General features: G+C 59.9%; 1 long non-coding RNA gene across 1 annotated transcript; it reads right to left on the minus strand.

The window, feature by feature from the left end:
- Nucleotides 1-2,860: 2,860 nt before the first annotated feature.
- LOC142028708 (uncharacterized) lies at nucleotides 2,861-4,605 on the minus strand. Its single transcript, XR_012649666.1, has 3 exons — nucleotides 4,506-4,605; nucleotides 3,431-3,553; nucleotides 2,861-2,895 (listed from the first exon to the last, which is right to left on the minus strand). It is a non-coding gene; the product is annotated as an uncharacterized LOC142028708 (long non-coding RNA).
- Nucleotides 4,606-8,329: the final 3,724 nt, after the last annotated feature.

Genomic DNA, 8,329 nt, shown 5'->3' on the forward strand with positions numbered 1-8,329 from the left:
CTGCTCCCTTGACACGCTGTCAGGGTCTAGTCCTAAACTTCCTAAACTTCACCGTGCCGCTCTGCCCAAGCCCTGGCTCACAGGTCGGGGCGAGCGTGCCCTTGGCACGCAAACACGCACGTGCCCTCGGTTGCTGCACTTGCCTGGGCCCAGCGGTGCCAGGGGCTGAGCACTTTGCGTACACCCAAGAGATGGAGAAGTTTCTCACCGAACAGCCTGGGTAACCCTGACCGCCCAGCGGGCTGTGGCAATGCAAGATCAAAACCAAAACCACGCTCCAAGCCCATGAAGAAGCCTCACAGTGAAAGGACAGGAACGGGAAGGTCGGTGCATCCCAGGGGTAACTGTCTCACGGCAAGGACCTGCTCCAGCAGGAGACTTTGGACTGCCCGTGCCCATGCCCCCCCGCTCCACAGAGCAGAATGTGGCAGGAGGTGCTAACACGCAGCTCGGACCGGTGATACCCTTCGTCTCGGCACACAGGCTGCGTTTCTTTAGCTTGCGTCAACTGTGCGAGGTGTAGCGCAACAGCCCACAGAGAAAAGTCAAAGCCGAGCCGCAAAAAATGTCCCTCTTACCTCCTGATATATTCGCTGTCCACATTTTTCCAGAAAGGTTATCATCCACATCTCAGCGGCCCATGCACACTCCTCTCTGGTACACGTCAGGCCTTCCGTGATGGTGCTCATGAAGTCTGCGGCCTCTGGTGGGGGGAAATACTTGCAGACAGTCTGGAGTGAAATCAGAAAGAGGAGAGACCCGGTCACAACTCTGCATCTCTGCAGAACGGGAAGGAGCCTTGAAGGGACTCTTAAGTTCAGCGGGTCGCCTGTCATGGAAGGGGCAATCACAGTACACTCCTGCCATTTCTGTTTTATGGAGCCAAGAGATTTAGAAGTGCCTCCCCTCACGTTTGCTTATCTGCAAAGCTCGTCTTCCGACAACAGCACTCTCTCGTGCACACACACACACACACAAACACGCCGTGGTATCCGCTCCTTTGACAGCGTGCCTAAAGGCCAGGCACGTCTCGGAGCCTCCTGCCACTTGCCAACAACGGAGGTGCTGGCATGACAGCTCCCTCTGGAAATGGCGTGGGAGCCTGGAGGGAGCAGGGGGATGTGCAGGAGCCCAGTCGCCAAGCCCCGTACCGGGGCCGGTTACCTTTGCTATTTCGTAAGAGGTCTCCAGCAGAGGCACGTCGTCGGTGGTGTCCAGCCCTTTACGCAGGCACGCAATGTCACCCGCCTCGGGTGCCACCTTCCTGGTCTTGGCTGGGAGAAGCACCAGGTAAAAAGGAGAGTCACATTTACAGGAACCCAACCATCAGCCCCAGCTATCGAAAAAGCAGGACCCGGGGTTGGGGCAGCAAGGGCCAGGAATTCGGCGCAGCGGGATGTGACGGGGATGGCTCTGGGAGGGAGGAAACGTCCTCAGCACAGAGGGATGCTGCTCCCTGAAGCGCAGGCAAGAACTCACTTCTAACCAGTTTCTTTGCGGGGACAGTGATTTTGTACGGCCACAGAACACCCCGTCTACAACCTTCCTCCCTTGCGGAGAGCATTTCTTGGCTGGCTGGAGAGGGGTTTAACCAGAACCCCCTCCCCAACCTCACGCTCTGGGCCAGCAGCTGAAGTCCCTGCTCCAAAACTCTGGGCAGCTAACTGATTTCCCCTCTGGTCCTGGGCAGATTTTCCTGACCAAGCCTGGCAAGCCCCCTCTGTCCTCACCTTGCATTTGCAGAAGGTGACCCAGGCAGACCCCTGCCCAGCGGCGGGACGTGGCCAGGGATTCGGTAGTCAGAGGTCCCAGCAGCCCCACCAAGAAGCCAAACTGCTTGCAAGCGCATCCTCTCTGCGGGGGCAAGAGGCGGCAAAAGGGTCGCAGGGAGACCCGGTGCCCGCTCACCTCTCCCGGCCATGCTGCCCGGAGCAGGGATCGGGCAGAGGAGAGGGCAGGGGTGCTGCCCTGCCACTCCGCAAGACCTGAAACCCAGCGCCCAGCCAAGCAGGGCTCTCTTCTGGGAGAGGCATGGGGCACACAGGAGCTCCCTACTCACCGTGACCTCGAATCGCTCCTCGCAGTCACCCAGCAGCTGGGCGCAGACCTGCAAGGCCCTCTCCCGCTCCCACGCTTTGGCCGAGGTGAGCCAGCACTGCAGGACCTGGCGCAGGGGGTTATCCTGTCTCATGACGAGCATCTTTCTCTCCCCGACATCCCTCCGTCTCCCTCCTCTGGACCCTTCCTCGACAGCCTGCCCTGCGGCTCGGCACGGCCCCCAGACCCACCGAGCACTGGCAGTGCTGCCTTCGCAGCCCCGCTCTCTAAGCCCCCCCAAATCTCCGCCCCAGCTTCGGAGCGACTCTTTCCCCATCACCCCATGGCTGCTCACATGGACCACATCCTTGAAGAAGGTAGAGGTCACCTCCGCCTCGAGAAGGACTGCTAAAATCCGGCCCAGACCTTCCAAGCACAGCGTGTGCAGGGTCTGAAAGCAAGACAAGGAGGACTGAGGTTTGGCACCACGGGGGGCTGCCAGGGCACGCTGAGGGGGGATCCTGGCCAAGAGGTGGGCAGCGCCAGGATGGCGGGTACTTGTATGTTCCCAGTTTGCCTCGCTATCTTCCCTCTCCCTTCCATCTCCTCCTTGGAAGGAAAGGACAAGATGGTGTGGCAGCACTCAGCCAGCAGGCTGCAACTTTTCTTCCTGCTCAAAGATGGCTTCAGCCTCCTGGCCAGAGAAAAAAAAGGAAGAGAAAAACAACAGGTCACAGGGCTCCGGGTGGGGAAACAGAGTGAGTCCGAGGGTCCGGGCCGTGGACCTTACCTCAACTGCACCAGACCGAGAAACACTTGGGCCGCCGTGGAGTCCCAGGGCTCCTCCATTGTCTCTTCCTGCAAGTTCAAGAGACACACACAAAGTGGGCGGTGGGGACAGGCTTTTTGCGGGGGACAGGCTCTGCTGCCAGACCTGCGTAGAAACGCTTGCACGCTTCTACTGGCGGGGCTGGTCGTGTTTTGTGGGGCCAGAGCAGACAGGCAGCACATGTATATCCCACGCTGAGCGGCCGCGGGCGTTGGCGCTGAGCAGCTCCTTGAGGAAATCCAGAACTGCCCTCATCACCTGCCGTGGCTTCCCACCCGTGAGACCTCTCCCCGTGTCTGACAGGGCTGGACATGGCCCTGGGCACCAGGGCAGAGCTCCTCAGGCACACCAGAGCCCCAGGGAGATGGCAGAGCATCCCTTCCACAGGAGAGAAGCCCCAGTGCCTCTTGGCTCCCTCCTGGGTTGCTCTTCTCTTGCCTGAAAGAAGCCTCAGGGCTCCTCTGCTCTCCCTGTTCCTTCAGTAAAGGCTCCCTAGCTCCTCTGGCACCCAGCAGCTCCCCAACACCTTGCGGTACTTGCACAGACCCCACGGCCATGCCTGACCTTGGTCGCCCAGAAAGTGTCTTGGTACAGGAGGAGCTGATCCCAGGCGTATTCCCGGTGCTGCTCCTCGCGCAGGAGGACGCCAATCATGGCAGCCACCGCCCTGAGGGCAGCTTGCTTGTCCTGGAGAGGGAAGGGAGGGCTGAAGATCTGCCGAGCGCTCAGCAACCCCTGCCCACGAGTCCTACCCCTCCCAGAGAGAAGGGCTCACTCCGGAGGACGAAAAGCAATTCCCCGTGCTGGCACCCAACGCCCCGCTGCTAAAAGGTCCCAGGATTTGGCTGCTTCTTGTCAGCCAAATACTACCAGCCCTGGGCATGGTACTGGCAGACTCCTGGCCTGGGGGGGGGCTTTCTCAGTCCCTGGGCTGGAAAGGCAGCTGCCCTCACCTCTTCCTCCTCGCAGCCCAGCCAGTTTTGCACCACGTAGCAATAGAGGGGGTAAACGTGTTTGCAGAGCTGCGCTTCCCCGACGCGAGGGAAGGGGCATTTGTCCCAGGAGCAGAAGTAAGTCTTCACCCCTTCCGACCATTGCTCCAGAACTGCACCAAAAGAAGGGAAAAAGGGGCACGTGGGCGCCTGCGGCGGGAAGGGTACCTCGCACTCTCACCCAAGCCTGCTTTCAGCACAGCCCCCAGCTTGCCAGCTTTTGGCTTGAGGCCACATCTGGATTCAGGGGCGCAAACCCTGCGCTCGAGGTGTCTGCACTCTTTCTCTTCTCCTCCCCACCACAGCTTCTCCTCCTCACGTGCCTGTTCCCCTCCAGCCTATACCCGCTGCATCCCTCGCCCTCCCCTGCCCAAATATTTGCCCTTCAGCACAGGCACGTGAAGCCGGTCGAAAGGCTCAGGACCAGGCAGCCCAAAGGCACCCCTGAGTTCCTCTGTGCAGGTACCCAGCGTCTCCACGTCCTGCCCACCAGAAACCTCTGACGCTTCACCCGCCGTTCCTACACGCTCACGGCGGTTTGGCATTGCCGAAATAGCGAGGTCGGGCTCGGACGCGCCGAGATCGGAGCGAGCCAGCCCGTACCCTTCCCCTGCCTTCAGGGCCACGGCTGAGGGTCCGACACTCACCACCGCAGACGGCACGCCGGACCGGTCCGCTCCCCACTCGGCTCAGGACGGCGCGGAGGGCGAGCAGCGTCATTCCGGCAAAAGGGATGCATCGCAGGGCTGCAGAGAGGGCAGGGCAGAGGGCTAGAGCGTGGACGCAGTCAGCCGGAGCCGTGGGGGGGCCTGGGGTCCAGCCCTCAACGGCACTGCCCAGCAGGAGGGCCAGGAGTGTTGGGATGGGGGGGACGTGCTGCAGGGCCAGGGGGACATGAGTGATATCTGAGGGATGGGGGAGGCCCCCGACAATGGGGAGGGCTCCTGCTTTCCTGAGAGGGAGCAGGGAAGGGCTTTGGCGGGCATGGGGAGGATGGTGTGGGGCAGAGCCCCTGAAGGTTTGGTCCCTGACACGTTCCTGCCCTCAGAGCACCACGATTGAGGCTGTGAGGCAGAGCTCCCGCTCAGCCCCAGCCCTGGCAATGGAGCCTGGCAAGGAGGCACCGCAAGCCCATAGCCCTCCGGTTCGGGACACAGCATCTGGGGGGGGAAGGATCCCTCTCCCGGTTATCACGGACCATCACTCAAAGCAGGAGGCCAGGGTTCCATACCATAGCTGCTGGCCAGTTTGCCCAGGGTGACAAAGAGGAATTCCTCGGAGGTTCCCCCCACGGCTTTCAGGTGTCCCTGCAGCTCGGACATCACGAAATGGAAGTGGGAGCCAGCCAGCGCCACCAGGATGTCACTAGCGGCTGTCCTCACGTCATCGCTCACACCCTAAAAAAGCACCATAGGTGAAACGCTCCGCGGGAAAAAGGCTGAGGCGCTCGGATGGGGATAAACCGGCCAGCAATGACCTCAGGGCTAGCCGAGAGACAGTCCCGTCTCCCCAGCAAGACCCCACGGGGACCTCTGCGCCCCAGGCCAGGCATCTGCCGCTTTTTGTGCCCCGGGGAAGGCGAGCAGGGCGGGCAACAGAGACTTGAACCCAACTCTCCCCAGGCAGACCACGTCCGCCCCTCTCCGGCGCTCTCGACAGGCCCTCACCAAGTGCCCCACAAGAACGAGTCCCCAGAGCCTCTCCCTAAGCCAAGACTTGCCAGCAGCTGGAATTGGGAGCCTGTGTGTCCCAGCTCCATCCTCCAAGCACGGCTCATCAGTCGCCTCGCACAGAGGGGCTCGCTGGCTCTACACGCACCCCAGCGCGGAACTGGATACGGTCTCTCCTCTACGGGGAGGGCTCCCCAGGAGAAGGAGCTCTCACAGGGGCATTGGGGAACCTCCGTCTTCAAAGAGAACAAGCTCACCTGGGCGGCTCTTACGTCGCCAGACGCTTCAGCTATCAGGCGGTTCAAGAGACCGCTCGGCAAACGGCCGTCACCTCCCTGCAAGGCGCTCTCCAGCTGGCGGTAATTCTGCACTCGGTCACCCTGAGGACAGACCACGGAAGGGAGAAATTAAGACTTACTTTGCCCTCGTTCCCGGGGAGCTGCGAGCTGCCAGCCCTTGCTCTCCGGAGAGCCTGCGAACGGCACCATGGCCTCGTGCCCCCAGCTCGTGTCTGCGACAGAAAGGAGCGGAGGGAGCAGCTGCCCTGCAGACGGTGTCCGAGCACCAGCCACCCAACCCGAGGTCATACCGACGCCAGGCCAGGTCCTCCCCAAACCCACCACTCCTATGGACACAGCCCAGCGCCAGAGGGAACGTTCGCACGCGGGACGTGCGGCACTTGCCCTCTCCTGGGCAGGGAAGGCAGGGCTCGGGGGGGGAAGCCCTCAAGCCTCTGGCAGCACAGTGGGATGCCCCCGTCTCACCTCGTTGTCCTGTAGACGCTCCAACAGAGAAGTCGCAACGGCAGCAACGGTGGGGCCAGCCGCAGGGACGGAACCCATCGCCCTGCTTCTGCCCCCGGGATGCATAGGTCTTGACGGGGGACCTACACACGGGCAGCAACCTGGAAGGGAAGACGCCCGCTGTGAAAAACAACCCAGCTTCTTTTATAGTCTAGCATTAGTTACATATTCATACTAGGCGTGTCCTTCCAAAAGACTCTCCACCTCCTGGTTGTGCAGGTGCTGTAGTTATGCTAGAAACTTCTCGAACTCTCCCCATTGGCTGAGGGGTCTTCCATGCAATGTATCTCCGACCAATCTCCGCACTGCTCAGGCATGACAGCAGACATCCTGTGCCATAGCCGACACCCTGCACAACACCAGCTGTGGTCACCAGAACCCAAACAAGCTCACAACAGAGACTCCCCTTCTAACAAATGCATATCACAATTGCTTACACACTGCCATTTCAACACACCTTCTATTTATACATACCCTCTATTTACACATACTAAAGATCACCCCGTTCATAACCTCGCTTAATACTATGATAAATGCCTCAGTTCTGCCCTAGGATCTCTTGTTTAACACTGTGCAGTTCACAACAAAACTGGTTTTGGGCTGGCAAAAAAAAAAAAAGAACTATATACATATCATCTGTCTCCTCCCGGCCTGCGGTTATAGGAGGACCGACAAAAAGGTTAAAGATTACATATACAGTGAGGGTCACATTCTATTATGCGGCCCGAGCATTGTTTGTATTGACATGAATCAGATGAACACATTTCACAGTATAGAAGCATAGAATCATTTAGGCTGGAAAAGGCCTTCAAGATCACCGAGTCCAACCATCAACCATGCCCCCTAAACCATGTCCTGAAGTACCCTGTCCGCTCGCTTTTTCAATATCTTCAGGGATGGTGACTCAACCACTTCCCTGGGCAGCCCATTCCAACGTTTGACAACCCCCTCAGTAAAAAATTTTTTCCTCATATCTAACCTAAATCTCCCTTGCCTCACCTTGAGGCCATTTCCTCTCGTCCTATCTCCAGCCACCTGACAGAAGAGACCAGCACCCACCTCACTACAGCCCCCCTGCAGGTAGTTGTAGGGAGCGATCAGGTCTCCCCTCAGCCTCCTTTTCTCCAGACTCAACAGCCCCGGCTCCCTCAGCCGCTCCTCATCAGACTTGTGCTCCAGGCCCCTCACCAGCTTGGTTGCCCTCCTCTGGACACGCTCCAGCACCTCCACGTCTTTCCTGTAGTGAGGGGCCCAAAACTGAACACAGGACTCGAGGGGCGGCCTCACCGGTGCCCAGTACAGGGGAACAACCACCTCCCTGCTCCGGCTGGCCACACTATTTCTGATGCAGGCCAGGAGGCCGTTGGCCTCCTTGGCCACCCGGGCACACTGCTGGCTCACATTCGGCCGGCTGCCAACCAGCACCCCCAGGTCTTTCTCTGCCGGGCAGCTTTCCAGCCGCTCTTCCCCAAGCCCGTAGCGCTGCACGGGGTTGCCGTGACCCAAGTGCAGGACCCGGCACTTGGCCCTCTTGAACCTCATACAGTTGGCCTCGGCCCATCGATCCAGCCTGTCCAGGTCTCTCTGTAGGGCCTCCCTACCCTCCAGCAGATCGACCCTGCCTCCCAGCTTGGTGTCGTCTGCAAACTTGCTGAGGGTGCCCTCGATCCCCTCGTCCAAATCATCGATAGAGATATTAAACGGAACGGGGCCTAACACCGAGCCCTGAGGAACACCACTTGTGACCCGCCGCCCACTGGATTTCACCCCATTCACCACAACCCTCTGGGCCCGGCCAGCCAGCCAGTTTTTCAGCCAGTGAAGGGTGCACTTGTCCAGGCCGCGAGACGCCAGCTGCTCAAGGAGTGTGCCATGAGAGACAGTGTCAAAGGCCTTGCTGAAGTCGAGGTAGACAACATCCACAGCCTTTCCCTCATCCACTAGGCGGGTCACCTGGTCACAGAAGGAGATCAGGCCGGTCAAGCAGGACCTGCCTGT

The sequence above is a fragment of the Buteo buteo genome, chromosome 2, assembly GCF_964188355.1.
Source record: "Buteo buteo chromosome 2, bButBut1.hap1.1, whole genome shotgun sequence".
Lineage (NCBI taxonomy): Eukaryota > Metazoa > Chordata > Aves > Accipitriformes > Accipitridae > Buteo > Buteo buteo.